At 37.3% G+C, this 16,282-nt stretch overlaps 1 long non-coding RNA gene across 1 annotated transcript in view; it reads left to right on the top strand.

Annotated features, from left to right (window-relative positions):
* Positions 1-15,402, top strand: part of LOC145681370 (uncharacterized) — a 369,013-nt gene extending 353,611 nt beyond the window's left edge. The window contains exon 3 of the long non-coding RNA XR_014130759.1: positions 15,373-15,402. This is a non-coding gene — a long non-coding RNA (uncharacterized LOC145681370). The remainder of the gene's footprint in view (positions 1-15,372) is intronic.
* Positions 15,403-16,282: the final 880 nt, after the last annotated feature.

Raw genomic sequence — 16,282 nt, 5'->3', positions numbered from 1 at the left:
TTGCCACACACTACCCAAACCTTGTATTCTGGTATAGACAATGATGTATAAACCAAACTCCCAACTGGTCTTTGTTCCGGGTAATACGATTATTGCATCGTACACTCGTGATGCTTTTCGTTACTCCAATTTGTAGGAAAACAATTCTGGTCCCCATACTCACAGACCGAGAAGCTTGCTCTACTATAGTGCTGCCAAAATGTCTTGAGCCGTGGGAAATATGCGAACTAAAGCTCGCACCCTCGACACACCTACGGTTGAGCCAATAAGGGTTCAGTTGTTGCTAAGCGAGAGAGCCTTAGCCAAAGGGAGTGGAATTCCTTCACCCAATAGCAGCGCTCGGAACGGAAGACTAGGTGTCATGTTAATGTGGTGTATCTATAGATACATACCTTCCTTTGCTCCGGCAAAGACCATTGCCCAGCCTTGCCAAAACATAGTAAACTCAATATTATGTATTCCATATGTATTCAATATTATGTATTCCAATGTACTGGCGTAATTGATCTGCGAAAGGATTATCCCAGTAGAAGTATAGCAAATGGTAAAGATCATCGCCCAGTCAAGCCAACATTTATAGTGAGCGTGCTATGCATTAATCCAGACAGATATTTGCTGTGCCCATAAACTGTAACTGATCCAGACACTCCGTGACACTCATCCAGATACTACGTGGCACTGCGTGTACAAATATTCCAGAGAGTGCAGATATCCATCATATAACAAGGGACCAGATTACTATGGACGTAGGATTAACTTCTTCGACAAATCAATATAAATAAAAACGAACGTAACGATGTTTGCTGGCCAATTTCTCGTACATCATAGAATTAATTTTGATTATGTTTGGTAATTTAGTATACTCGGGCCTAATTAGGTTTTTAGCAAATTTTCGGTGGTAGGGATGGGGGAAGGAACTGTCATGAGGTGATATATACAATATGTTTGACGGATATATCCTACTACTACTGCATCAAATTTTCATGAATTTTTGTGCATGACTGGACCTTGGCCTACCTTACATTTTTATCACAGTTTGGCAAGCGAGGATAAGGCGGTATTGGGTGATATGCCAAATTAATACGACCAATATTAGTACACAATCCACAGTTTTCGGGGTCGCTGAGATAAATTGTGACACGGGCGATGCCGTTTAAGCCCAAATCCACCCTCCATGTCCATTGGACGAACGGACATTTCAACTAGTTAATCATAACTTGCCCAAAGTTTGTTATAAGTCGAGCAATCATAAGCATCTGTTCCACTCTGTTTATATGTTTCTATCATGAAGTCACCCCTGATTTCTTAAGTTTCTTGACAGATAAATAGTCGTTCATAAAAATATGTTTAAAAATACCAAGTTCATTAAATTAACTTGCATTGCTTAGTTATTCGTTTAGAATTTCGCATAGGAAAAGAAATAGCATTTAAAATACGTTTTTTTTACTGATGGGAATAAATGAACACATCCGAGTATACTAGCCTCAGGGTACACGAATGCACGTAGGATGGATTTGATATTTTGAAGGTTTGTTCATCGCAACGAGAAATGGAGAGAATTGTGGTTGGTTTGTTACGTGTAACAAATGACCACTATCTATGCGTCGAAAGGGGGGAACAGGAGTGGGGGGGATTGCGATTTACGTGTCTGCTGGTTTCTCGTTTCGCGGTCAACTGTCGCTGTGAGGGTGTCTTGTTTCAATCATCCTGCAGTGGCGTCTCTTAAGAGGAAGGAAACGGGATTCCAGGAATCTGAAGAAGCATCCAGGACTACGAAATATCCACAGGGACTACAAAGAGATCTTCTATAGAAACGAGAGATATAAGGGAGGCAAGGCACATTCTGGCAAAGTGGGACACACTGGATTGAAGTTCAGTTTTTTCCTTTCCTGTTTGTTACATAAAAGAGAGAAGCGCCTGATATGAAAGGAGTAGAAGTTATGTTCAGCGTAGAAGGGGGAGGGAAGGGTTTCTATGTGAACAGCCAGCCATGCTCTGATCCTCTGCCCTCCTCACAATATCGAGACAGTTTCTTTCTTCTTTTACGTAAAGCACGAACTAAAAAGCAAACGCTGTATATTCTGATATTTGGCATCATATAGATGATAAATTACTCTCTCTCTCAAGGATATGAAATTTCATACTAAAAGGAATCATATTACTTTTCCCCCTTCTATCCTTCGAAAATAATTTCGCCGTCTCTTCTAGACTGAACTCTCTAATACAATGGATTATACTATGATTTGAATTAGTTTCGAATTTATGTTATTCTTGCCCCTTAGATATGATTTCTTAATTAGCGGCGATCAGTACTAACGCCATCTTTGCTATTTATCCATTGATTTACATAGAAATATCTTTTATGTACTTCTCTTTGCATTGAAACATGTTCGAGTTTACTGATTTTCTTCCAAAATGTTTTTAAATGTCATTCGCTTTTACACATTTGCATTATGCAAATTAACACACTTGATCCTGGGATGCTGAAATACCTTTGTTCAAGGAGAAAAATCTTCAGATTAACTCCACTTCTTTAAGGACGTCAGTATCACTTGCACAATGTCATGCAGCTAGACCCGCGAACAAATGAAAGTCTAAGAGAGCCAAATCTAGCGAATTGGATGGATGAGGAACAAATTTCAATAGTTACTCTGGCAACTGCTGATGTATAGCGTGGGACACTGTCTTCGTGATAGAAGCCGACAAAAGTAGTTTATTTTATTTTTAGCACTGAGGTTTTTCACAAGATGAGCTTAATATTTTCCTGTGGTAATCAATCAATACCACAGCTCTGGAATCCGAGAAACTAATGCCATCGTCTTGTCATCCGACGGGAAGACATTTTGCCTTCTTTGGGTGGGAAATGAAGGGTGTTTGCATTTTTAAGATTGTGGTTGAATTTTGAACTAATTGTGATGAACCAACTGTTTATCCATGGTGATTGTCTATAGTGACAATCTGTGACAGAAAGTTGTCCATATCAACAGTATTGAATCATTCAACAAAGTGGTGTCCAAGTGTATTTTTATTCAGGAGTCAGCAGGCGTGGGACCCATCGAAACGTTTAATAATTCAAGTTCAATTTCCAGAATGTAAGCTGCCTGTTTTTGTGATAAGTCCAGCCTATCTGCCAATCTTAAATGGTCACTTCAAGTACGAGAGCAGTTTCCGCTGGCGGTAACACTTAAGGGTCTCTGAGCTCAGTTCATCTTCAACACTCTTTCTGCCATGCTTGATTTTGGCATCCATCTTCCGCTGATGGCACATGAAGAAGCAGAACTCAAGGAATAATAAATTATTTTAAGTAACAGATCGCTCCAAGGGGGAGGCTCTCTGAACCCACTTAGTTATATTTTTATATAATTAAAGATAAAAGAGTTACTTTAACTTTTCTTAGCTTATAAGCTTAGTTCACTGTTGCGCAGAAAACAAAATTTATTTAATTTTCTCTACAAAAAGCTATATACTTTTCAAATTACGGCTCAAAAAATTAGACAGAGCTGTCGAGAATTCTTCGAAACTGTTGCCTGATTACGTAGTATGGTCAGTTAAATAGTTTATTTAATTGGGAGACGTAAAGATTAAATTACCTTTGATATTCTGTTCTGATAATAGAGTAGTACAGTGTTTCCGATTCGATGGTTCGCGGATCCCTAAGGATCCACTTCAAGTAAAGAAAACATTCTAAAATACTTAATATAATAAGGTTTCATTTAAGCTGAATGAGGATCACGTTTGGAGCCAAAGCCCATGTCATGATATTCTTGCTAATGAATCTATAAAGCCAGTTAATCTCAGATGACATTTACAAAACAAATATTCACAATGTAATAATGAGCCGGTATAATAACAGCAGTTTCAAGATAATAACATCAGAATTTGAGAAAGATTTAGAAAAAGCAGCACGAAAAAAAAATCGTCAGTCTCTTATGACATAGCAAATATAATTTTCCTATCAGAAATTGCTCGTATTGTATTTGAAGGAATTATGTGTATCTGCCTGTGTAGCTATCTACAATCCTGTACTTGGCACATCGGTAGCTAGGAAATCACCAAATTGCTTTTATCAAACAATGAAGTGAAAGGACAGAATTGAGTCAGCAATTATACAAATATCGCTGTCAATCAAGCCGAGCTGAAAATGATAGTCTTAGCACCTTCTCAGCATTGAAGTTATTTCCGAAGTCCACTGACGAAGAACGGCCGAAAGATGTGTAACATGTCATCGTTGACACCTGATTGATTTAGTGACTAGATTCAGAGATGATTTTCCTCCGTCAGATTCTGAAAACTCATTATATAAAACATTTTGAGCATAATCTACTTCAATTAAAAACTATCTGAGTAAGGGTAAGATGAACTTGCTCATTCTACTTTTAATAGCTTATTTAGGACATTTTCCAAGCATGTTCATTTCGTCAGTTTTGGGTGAAGTTATTTTCTAAGTATAAAGACGATATCGTTTAATAAAATTACAACTTCCCCTTCCCAGAATAGGTGGTAGCAGTGTGCATATATCTGCCACAGCATAGTATTGTGTCATGTAAAGTTGGTAAAGCAGTAGATGCAGTTTGTGATGTGTTTTCAGTTATACGTCTGCTGCACGTTAAGTCCAAAAACTACAGGAATTACGCATGTAACCTACTTTCTTTTATCTAAGTGTATGAAACAATGACATTTATTTTAACTATATACATTTTTACCGGCTCTGTGCTTAATCTTTAACACTTTATAACTTGTGATATCTGACCCAATTGGAGCACATGCCAAAGAGAAAATAAACTCCTTCGAACCAGGAAATTTTTACATTCTATTAAATAGTCCTTGCACTGTAATATTGCATATTTTTTCTAATATACATATCTAATTTGTTTGTATTAAGTCAATATTTTTTGCTAATCCCACGTATGCTAATATAAGTAAATAAATCACTATATCCGTCATAAGTGGGATCGGAAACTGTAGTAAGATATTGTAATGTGCCTAGATATTATAATGATGTTTAGAATTTCAGATATTTCGATGTCTTGGCTATTTTGAAATCATTTTCTTTGATCGTTTTTTTTTTCATCTCAACATAACGAGCTCGCGGTACTTCAGAATAGTACGCTAATATATAGTAAAGAAGTGCAGCTAGAGATCTTATGTATTGAAGAAATATTAATTGATGAATGCAATTGACTACGTGCATAAAATGACGCATATTTACTCAGTTCTCGCGTAAGTGGTTTTGCGAATCCTGATCTAATTTTTCATATTCCTTTTACAATCACAGTAGAAAGGAATTGGACAGTCTACGTATGCTGTGTTGATTTAGAGGATTTCCTGGTTATGGTACTATAGGGTAAAAGAAAAACTTTCGCTCGATTCTACAATGTATAAAACCACTACTTATTGTCAAATATATTAAACAAATGACATGTTTCATAGTGACTGTCACACTTGTTGAATTCATGCAATCGTATAGACTCTTCTACTTTACGATGTCATTTGCTAGCGATGCACAATTACATTCGAGTTTTTAAAAGTTTAACGCTTCACGATTATGATCCGAAGCTAGGGAAGATACTGATAAGACTTTTCATTCACTGCAGTATAAGCGAACTTCAGCCGTTGAACTCACCTTGTTTTCTGTATTATCCTTCTGTCTGTTTCAAGACAACTTTCATATATCTTCAGGTTTAGAGAACAAACCTATTGATTGGGAGTTGAAATCCATCAAGAATAAGAGGGATAAAGAAGAAGTTAAGTTTATTTCAAAGGGATGTAAAATAACACTAACAACTTTACTTGATACATTTCGTAAGGTGTTTCATGCAACATAACAATTCTCATAAATTTTTATTTCTTGGTATTAAAGTCAGTCGAGGATAAAATTATATAAAAAAATTAAGTCATGCTCAGTTCAAGACGTTCTGCGTTTTTATAATGATAAGAATAGTTTCCCATGGCAAGATCCTTAAAATATAAGATTTTAAAGCAATATAGTCCACTTTTCATAGAAACTTCCCGGTTTTCTCAATCGGTAAAAATTAAGGGGATAAGTTTATCCTATCTTAACCCGTCAACGCCCAGAGTCACCTACATGTTACACTACTTTAAAGGCGTCTTCTTCCTTGTACAGTACGTCGACTTGGAAACTTTTGTGTGTGGTGGGGCAACATATATAGGTAAGTAGCTGGTGCTACTGTGGTTCACTAGGATTCTCTGGTGGACGATTGGTGAACAAGAAGACGCCTTTAAAGTAGTGTCATCTGTAGTTGACATTGGGCATTGACGGGTTAAAAAGATATTGTAATCCAGTGATCGAGAAACCGTCGAGCGCGAGCTACTAGTAGCTCGCGGGGACATTTTCGGTAGATTGCGTTAACGCTCCCGTTCGCTAACCTTCATTCCTCCACTGATCTGATGCTAACGACAGAGGGCGCTGACAGCAACAACTGCTTGTTTCTCCCGGGCAACTGCCATTGTCAGCCTCCTCTCACAGTTGATTTTATATGCATGGGATTGTGGACGATATGTTTTTGGTGGGTATATTAGACATTTGCTAACTTACATAGTTTGATTTCATATTTACTAAGGCCTGTGGCAAACATCTTGGCATTTCAGCTAAACGAATAAAACGTAAGCTCTGGCATGACGTTGCCAAGTGGTAAAGGGGTGTGGCTATGGCTAAGCAGACAAATTACAGCGCCATCAGGTGGCAGAGGATAGACATGGATGTGTACAAAATAAACGTGGCAATACCGCTGGCCTCTCATTTGCTAGCAGCATTTAAAGGGAACTTGGAGCGCCGCCTTCAAATGCCAAGATGTTTGTCACGCTGTTTAGAAAGGTAAGTTTATAGGCAATAAACAAATGTAAGATTTTTTTTAAAAATGTTGGTAGATGTTTTGGTTGATAGCTCATAGTACAGGGATGCAAATAACTAACAAAATTTTACTAGCCCAAGAGAAAAGTTACTAGCCCACTTTTCATATCCCAATCGAGATTTTTATAGTCTTCACTGTTTAAAAACTTGCTCGCACCGATGAACCACTCGCCCCGGGCGAATGGGCGAGTGGTTATTTATATCATAGTAGGATTTAAAAACAGTACGGTAACTCAGCAATTTCATAAGTTGGGTGACAACTGTCTAATCTATACATTTCGTAAAAAAATCAATTTCCATTAAACTTAGATACGTTTTGATGGAATAGTTATCCTATTTTTTTCGTCTCGAAATTATTCAATTCACCTTCTAGAAATGTAACGAAAACTGCTAAAAGTAATTCGACTTTCAAGTAAAGCTATGTAGTATATTGGTTCTTTTAGGGTATTGAACAGCCTTTGATAAATCTGAACACGCGGATGAGAGATGCAGTCAATTCTTTCTTGATCTTACTAGATCCGAAAAATGCTTCCGAATACTTCTGGCAAAAAGTGCAATTTTTGTGCAATATGGCTTGCGTTTCGTCGAATGTTTAAGCACAATCCCTACATATTGAGATTGCAATAAATCAAGGATAATATAGTAATATCAACAAACTTAGAAAGGGGCATGCCTTTTTACAATGCATGGAACTACTATATTTTTGATTGTGGAATCACCATTCATCAATAATGCAGTCAATTTTCAGTCGGTGTCTCATTTCCAATGAGGTAATTACTGTCAAATCGGTGAGTAATTGCATTTCTGGTGCAGTGCAGAGATTTGCTGTGAAATGAAGTGCCGACGTGAGAATAATCAGCTGCAAACACAAATCAGAATAATTTAATTTTGTGGCAGAAATCTACTCATAAAAAAGAGATATTTACATTGATGATGCGAATTGCTTTCTCTTAAATCATCACTAGTTATGTAACTGAACATTCGTATATTTAGTAAGTGATCGATAGAAAGATCTTCCTGATTTAAAACAGAAATTATAAGAAGAAAATAGATTCCATTAGAACGTTTTAGTTTTCCATCAGAGAGAAATTTGTATTTTCAATTTTTGTCATAGTTTTCTTTAAGATGGAGGCTCGGTGAAAAGGCCTGAAAAAATCGCAAAGTTATGGAATTATACCAATTTGGCATGTTTCACTGTTGAATATCTCCAATGAGCCTGGATAAAAAAAATCTGAAATGTTGGGAATAGTTAGTCCTTTAATGTATTATAACACACAACAAAGCACGTTTTGTGTTTTTGAGTAGAAGGGAGGTCAAAGTATTAAGTAATGACGTCATACTCTAGAAGTCGTTTTGTTCACAAATTCAACTGGAAATTCGTTGTTGTGAAGTAAAATAAAGTAGGATGAATAGCTAGTCCAGTCAAGGCTCTCAAAATCGTTTCTTTCCTCTAGTTGTAACACTGTCTTATCACACCCACGGCAGCACTGATGAAGAGTGCCATTATGAGCAGAAGGTGAAGAAAGTAAAAATACACACTTGACAAAAAAAGTCTATAAGAACTCCCAGCTCTTGATGCTTGGTATATCAATGATATTCAATCTTGTTTATTCTTATTTTAACTGTCAACTCATACAGGAGACTGTTGTCCTTTCGCTAGATCTACATTCCAAAGTCAGTGAACACTTGCTCGCTGTAAACACTGACTGCAGAATGAAGTGAAAGAGTGTAAAAAGTCAAAATTAGATATTTTTGGAAAGTTTGTTATTGTACTAAAATCGTTCCCTGGAATACTGGAATTTCTGCCATCTAGGGGTTAATTTGTTTCGTTATGTTTATCATCAGCATTACTTATGTCATCACACAGATCTACAGAGTCAACATGATCGCTGTCTGATAAACTTTCGAACTGAAGACACTTAATCCTCTTCAGAAGAATTCCTTTCCTTTCTCTTCATTAAATACTTTTGTGGTTTGTTATCCCCTCTTTTTCTGCGTTCTTTGCTTCCATATGGCTATTTCGTTTCCTTTTTAGCCTGTAATTTAGGATTCACTGGTGTTACTGTCAAAATTATTGATTGCTTTGGTTGTCTAGGTCTCGTCTTTCGAGAAGGTGATACGACTGATAGATGTGAGATGTCAACCAATTGTTTAGAAGAAGAAGCTCTTGGACTGCTATTTGGTAGTTCGGTTCAGGTTGTGGTCTACACAGTTCGTTCTAGTCTCTTCCTGCATGCACTATCTTGTTGGGTAGTAAATGCCCAAATAAAATCGTCTTCACTAAGAAACATTTGGATTAAATGGGTAAATGCCTGTTACGTACTTGAAAAACCTTTGTAGCAGTTGTAATCTTAACGACATATCCGTACACTTCATACACTTTCAGAAAAGTATCAGCAACTTCAAACATAGTTATTGTTTGGTTAGGACTTCTTTTCATGAAAGCATCACTCATTACGGAAAGCTATTTTCAACGAGTTAAAGAATGTTATGAACAGTGGTTGAATACGATGCTGTGTGGAATTAGCATTATAATTCCTTTCCCATGACAAATTTTGAAACCATTTAATGACAAGTGAGAACAGTTATGAGAGAGAAGAACTGGATTTTCAATCGATGAGTCCGCAGATTTGGCGAAATGTTTTAGCAATATACAAAATAATTCCTCCTGTTTTCGACCAGTGGTGCACAGCCATTAATTCCATTTCTTTCTACGTAAATGAGGTGCCATGTGTTGGCGTTAAAAAATAAACATTGGTCGAACATATGATCCTGCAGCACTTATTGAACACCAAACATTGTGGTTCTTCCTTTGTCCCCACTTGTAACTGACCCGACTTGTTTATCCCTCTTCAAAGCTATAATCTACTTTGGTGTGTGAACAAGAGTTATTCCCATCTCATTCATTTGTACTTCTCCATTAATTTTCCTAAATTTCTATAAAATATATTCACAATTTTCTCGTTGAAGGTTCGAATACGTGCAAGATTTGTAGCCTCTGGTTTTTGCACAAAATCACAAGTCTTTCGAATGTTTTCGAAAAAAAAAAATGTCTAGTCCTTCCCAGAGAGTTGCTGTTCACGATCGAAGTTTGTTAAAATGTCGCTTACTGCTGCAAATTCGAAAACAAGTTTTCGCAAATCTTAGAGTAAGATCATAGAACATATCTGCAAAATGCGGGAGATAACCTACAATCTCTTTCTCTTAATTTGGGGAGAACAGTGGCGGATCCAGGACAAATTTCTGGGGGTGGCGGTGGGTTGTAACAGTGCTCCTTAGAGCTACTAGAGCTCCAAACTCTCGCATGGGTTTTATTTATATGTAAATAAGAAAGTTTAATCTTGTGGGGGGCAATAGCCCTCCCCTGGATCCGTCCCTGGGGGAGAATGCAGGGCGCCTGCCAAGCCTGGGATAAACTTTTCCCCTTCGTTTTACTGTATAGCAAAGAGAACTGTATGGCACATTGAAACGACTTGCGGTTTCATGAATATCTACATCTGTGTTAATGGCTTCCAGAGCTCCCTTCATAGTTTCTGAATTTCAGGAACCTTTTGATGTTGTTCTCTGTCTTTGTCATGCCATTATTTCTGAAATTAAAACCACAAATAAAATTTATTAGTTGATGTTTCAAACAATTTCTTTGTTGGAGGGTTGTTGAAGTCAAATAGAACCATTGCCCAATGATCGTTCATAAATATCGTAGTGTACGCAGTTAATCAAGTGTATAACATCGGGGGGGCGTCTATAGTACCACAAAGACCACGAATCATTTATTTCCTAAGTAAAGAGGATGGCGAACAAGCCTGTGATTGTTAATGTGTAAAATTGTGTTGCGACTACATTTCTTGTGAACAAAGGCGTAGACTTGGAATTCCCAGATAACTTAAAACTGTTTGACGTATAGAGTAGAGGGGGGCAAGAGTACGTGGGGGGTAAGGATACGATTCCCTAAAATCAGGTGAATATATTCGCGTATGGCAATAATGCGTCACGTGGAGTTTGATGTTAATGGCGTCTAGAACCTAAACAAGTTTGAGTGTGCTGCTGCAAACTACAAGCTATCTAGGTAATTATTTATGTTTTTCTACTAGTTTGATATAATATTGGGACATAAGTAGTTAATGAATAACCTACACAATTTTTTCACAATTTCAAAGGACTATAAAACGTTAGTTTCTAACATATCCATTGTTTTACAGGATGGAGTAAATTGCCTCTCTTCCAACAGTTGGCTGTACAACATCACGGGAAAGTCAATTGTGTAGTGAGGGGGCAAGGGTACGCAGATACCTACGGGGCAAGGGTACGCGTGCGTACTCTTGCCCCTTCTGTTTTATGAAAAAGAATCCAATTTGATGTAGATCTAACAATCAAAAAAGAATGTGGATTCCGTTGTAATAGAGAGTGGCGGCAAACTTTACGAATACTGGTTCCCATATGTTAAGAATTCTGAAGAATCCTAATATTTTCTTATGTACGAGGGATAAATTGTTATTCTAAATACCACTCCTTACATAAAATATCTAAGGTGGTGTTTGAGTTTTCGAAACAGATAAACGTGTGAGATAGTTAAATCTGCAGTTATTGAATAACATTACGCTTGCTTATTTTATTCAGGTTTCAGAAATGCTACGCTTTGTCCTCTTTTATCTTAAATGTCAGTAGTTTTCAGTAATAAATTTCAATGGGCCTTATGCAGAGTCGTTCTGACGCGTGATTAGTGCCATACTAAAATGTTCGTCTACCATATGTTTCCTGTAGTAGTCAGTCCTTTAGTAATCATACGTTAAAACGACTCTGCATAAGGCGGTATCAGTCCAATGATTGGTATGGGATCCTATAAAGATATATGAAGCTAACCTAACCTAACATTTGATAATATGTAGCTTCATCAAGGATAGGTCGAGAAGTTTTCAAGTTACCGTCGTAGGTGACAAGCATTCTGTAACTGATGGAATAAGGTGAATTTGGAAATATATTTTTATAAAGGGTCTAAATATTATCTGATTATTTGTATCCTATGCATTCCCATTACTGATATAAGGAGAATTAAGGATTTTTTTTTCTTTTTTAAATGAGAATCTGCAACGTCTTATGTACAATAAAGCCAGTAGGCCTATTTACCGAAGAAATGGAGAACGAATTAGTGGAATATATCACATTACTGGATTAATTTTTCTATGACAACTTTAAAAGATCTAAGAAGAATGGCATATAATTTTGCTGAACGTAACTATTTGCCCCATATCCTTTAGCCATGTGAATCGAATGGCAGGAAGAGATTGGACAGAGTCTTTCCCTCGTAGACATTTAACAATTGCATTGCGACAGCCTTCAAAGACTGATCTGGGGAGAGCTCGTGGTTTTAGCAAGCCACAAGTTGAATGTTTTTTTAATTGTCTAAAAGATCTTGTAAGACAAAACGGCTTTTCTCCACGGGATATCTACAACATGTACGAAACTCTCATAAATACGGTTCCTCATAAAGTTCCAAAAGTCGACTAAAAATCAGTTGTGAATAAAACTGTATCTAGTAATTTTGGAGTTAACATAACAGCTGTTTCCTGGTGAGTGCATCTGGTTCCTTTATTCCCCAGATATTTCCCACAAAACAAATGAAACAAGAATTATTCGATGGCTCGCCGCCGGGTTCTGTGGGAATATCTAATTCTGGTTCATCAACTCACAACTTTTCGTAGAATGGTTATATTATTTACACCAACATGTACGATCAAATTCGGTTACGAAAAAGGTATTGTTACTTGTTGACAATCAGACCTCTCACATTTCAATCGAAGCGATTGATTTCTGCAGGCAAAATGGGATAGTGATGTTGAGTTTACCACCAAATCCCAGTCATAATTTGAAACCATTAGATCGCTCCTTTTTGGACCCGCTGAAATCCTGGTATTCAACAGTGTGATAAATGGATGAGGAATCATCCATCCCGCCTAATTCCAAGTTGCGAGTTTGTTTACTGAGGCTTACTACAAAGCTGCAACCATTGGTATCCAGCCTTCAAGAATCTGGAGTTGTCCTACTGAATCCATATGTGTTCACTGAAGAAGATTTTCTTCCTTCTATTGTGAATGTGGTAGACTTAAATGTAGAAGCCAGGTCTGAAGATGAAAGCATTCCTGAAGCAACAAATCAAGCATCAGACCTGAATAAAGCCCAAAATCGTTCATCCGATGATTCACTGGAAGTAAAAAGGGACCCATGCGGTGCATCCAGATCAAACACTCCTTTGCCAGTTACTCGTCCTCCTCCATCTGTTACCAAACCTTTAAACAGTAACGCTAGATCCTCACTAGAAACAAGCAAGAGCTCGTTCGGACTGTCCACTTCAAACACTCTTCTGCCGGTTGCTCGTTCTCATTCATCTGTTACCTAAACTTCAACAGTAACGCTGGATTGTCACTAGAAGCAAGCAGGAACTCATGCAGCTCATGCACTTCTCTGCCGGCTGCTCGTTCATCGGTTACCAAACCTCCAACCAGTAAAGCTGGATCTTCACTGGAGGTAAGCAGGGGCCCATGTGGACCGTCCACATCATGCACTCCTTTGGTGGTTGTCAGTCCTCCTCCGACTCAACCAAAAAAATCTTGATCTTCTCGAGGTCAATCAGATATTCTGACATCCTCTCCTTTCAAGCAGAACTTACTTCCGAAACGGCGCCCTCCAAAGAGCAAAGGTAAACATCATCTTTCACCAAGAAAGCTACAACCGAAGTTGTAGCTACAACTCAGGTCAGTGAGGAAGTAGTATACGAGTGTCTATTATGCAATATCATCTACAGTGATCCACCAATAGAAGACTGGATCAAGTGCGCAAGATGCCATGAATGGTGGCATGAACAATGCACATCATATAAAGGAGTAGGCACCTTCATCTGTGATAATTGTTAATGCTCTTTTGGGTGCGTACTCTTGCCCCTTTGATTTCGTACTCTTGCCCCACATATAGGGGCAAGAGTACGAATTTGAATGTTTTCAGTTTACGAATTATAGTTCTTCGAAGGACAGAGGTATATAAAAGTTGAGTTCACATTTGGTAAAGGAGAGTTCAAGTTTTGTGTTCCATGTAAAAGTTTTCAGTTGTAACTATTTTTTACCAAAATATATAAGTTTAATTAAAATTTGCGTACTCTTGCCCCCCTTTCCTATACACTCCTCGTATAATTTAATAACAGAAACGTTTTTTACTCTAATAAATAATACGTTTATCGGTTTCTAATAGAAGCTACTAATATGGGCGAGAAACTTGAGCATTTTGGAAACAGGGGTGGGGATAGACGCAACACAGCCATACAGGAAAACAAAAGTTCTGTGCAGCGCAGTCGTTCTTTCAGAAGAAATATTCCGGAGGGCACACTTAGTATTCCGGCGTGCACTGCTGGTACTACTCTATTTATTACTATAGTAGAAAAGTATTTTTTTGTCATCTTCGGGGGGGGGGGCACTCTGAGAGTTCCGTGGAGGGGGCAGTGACCCCAAAAACGTAACTGGAAGAAACACTGGTGGAGCGGTCTGCAGGGTATGAATTCGCTGTATTTTGTTACACAGAATTCAAAGTTTGAAATCCCAGGACGATTGACTACGTCAGTTTTCTTTTGTGGGCGAAAACATGTGTATCTTCCCTATCCAAAATCTCTCATAAAAAAAAAAAAAAAAAAAAACTGACAGGTCAATCGCTCTGAGATTTCAAAATTTGGATTCAGCGTAACAAAATAAATCGATTCCATACCTTGGGGTCAGCTGGCAACAAATCTTTTCTGTAGCTGTGTAATGGAAGAATCAGTGGAAAAGAATGGGGGGAACGAGAGTACCCCAAGAAATCCCACAGATACGATGTTGTACATCACAAAGTTACTTGGCTGGGGTTTGAACCAGTGACCTCGTGAAAAGCTAAACGGTAAACAAACCACAACTACGGCATCGTCGTTCCTATTTTTTGTGATTTTCAATCCTCTTCTACCATTAGAAGGATAATCATGAGAGTATTTAGATATAACATTAAAAGTCACTTTAAAATGTACTTTATTTCATTAAGTATTAATAATATATACGCAAGCTATACTGGTAAATCATTTCTAAAGTAGGAATTTACTTTCTGCCTACGCTGTTTAACAGTAAATATTTAGATTTCATTCCGAATATTGCTGTATTTAAACATGAAAATGGAAAACCTATCAATCGATGTTTCATTAAAAAAAAAAAAAAAAAAAAAAAAAAAAAAAAAAAAACTTCTAATTCCTATGATTGCAAAATGCAGGAGTTGTTTCGCTTCTTGAGATGTTAACATTTGTACCCGTTGTTAATGGAAATCGATCCTCGCAGAAACAAATGACAAGTACTCAGCCTTATTGGAGAAGGGAGCGAAACAACTCTAATTACACTCATTACTTTCCCAACATAATTACTGCCTGTTCTTTTATTTACTGATGTGCGCACTTGATGAATTACAGTGGTTCTGACAATTCTTTTATTATTTCATTGCAGATTTCCACATCCCTGCAACTATACTTCCTGAGTTGGTAAGTTTCATACACTGTTAATTGCTTTGTTTGTAATATATATGCCTTACATTCGATAGGGACAGAAAATACTTCAGTTTTTATATGTAGTATTTCATTCTTCAAGAAATGATAAAATTGATTTATTATATAGTTTCTCAAATTTTAAGTAAGTTAAAAGTGTCTTCACAATTATTTCCAGTACCCTTTTTTTATTTTCTTCTAAATACAGCAGAACCTCTCTCGTCCTCCTTCGGCTGGTCCGCCACTTCGGTTCACCCAACAGTGCTCGAGCCGAACTTGTCCCGACTCGTCGGTGACTCACGAGCCCCATTGTCTTTTACTGCCGTCGAGGCATTGTTGTTTACTTGATGTTTCCGCATATTTGCTTTAGTGCTGCGTCATTTCTTGTATCGTTTGTTTCGTTGTGCGTGTTTTCTGTAGTGTACTATGCACTTTTTAGTGCTTGCTGTGCGTTTGTTTTATTTACAGTCATTTTTGAGTTCAGAGATTATTTTACTGTAAATCCGTATTTTTCTGTATTTTCTGATAATCCGATCTCTTTTGCGTTCCTACCATACCCCCAGTCCCAAAGATTAGAGAGATTCTACTGTATCTTCATAACAGCACACAATAGATCTTTTTATAGGTCGTTTTGTTATGGTTTATTCATGTTGTAACCAATGATGGACTTTTGTGCGAGTGGCGGCATGTCAATCAGGAGTGCGTGAGTTGCATAATAAAATATTTGAAGTTATTCAACGTTTTGTAATTGCTTCTTTTAGCATATTATAATTGCTAATTTAATAATTTAGTACAAAAGTTAGTAATCGACGAAACACGCAACTCGTAGGAACATGAATAAACAAATCAGGATTTAATAACAAGTTAAGAAG

Source organism: Thermobia domestica, chromosome 3, assembly GCF_964235325.1.
Source record: "Thermobia domestica chromosome 3, izTheDome1.hap1.1, whole genome shotgun sequence".
In the NCBI taxonomy this organism is placed as follows: Eukaryota; Metazoa; Arthropoda; class Insecta; order Zygentoma; family Lepismatidae; genus Thermobia; species Thermobia domestica.
The sequence above is the reverse complement of the archived record's forward strand: the minus strand, read 5'-3'. Positions and strand labels throughout refer to the sequence as shown.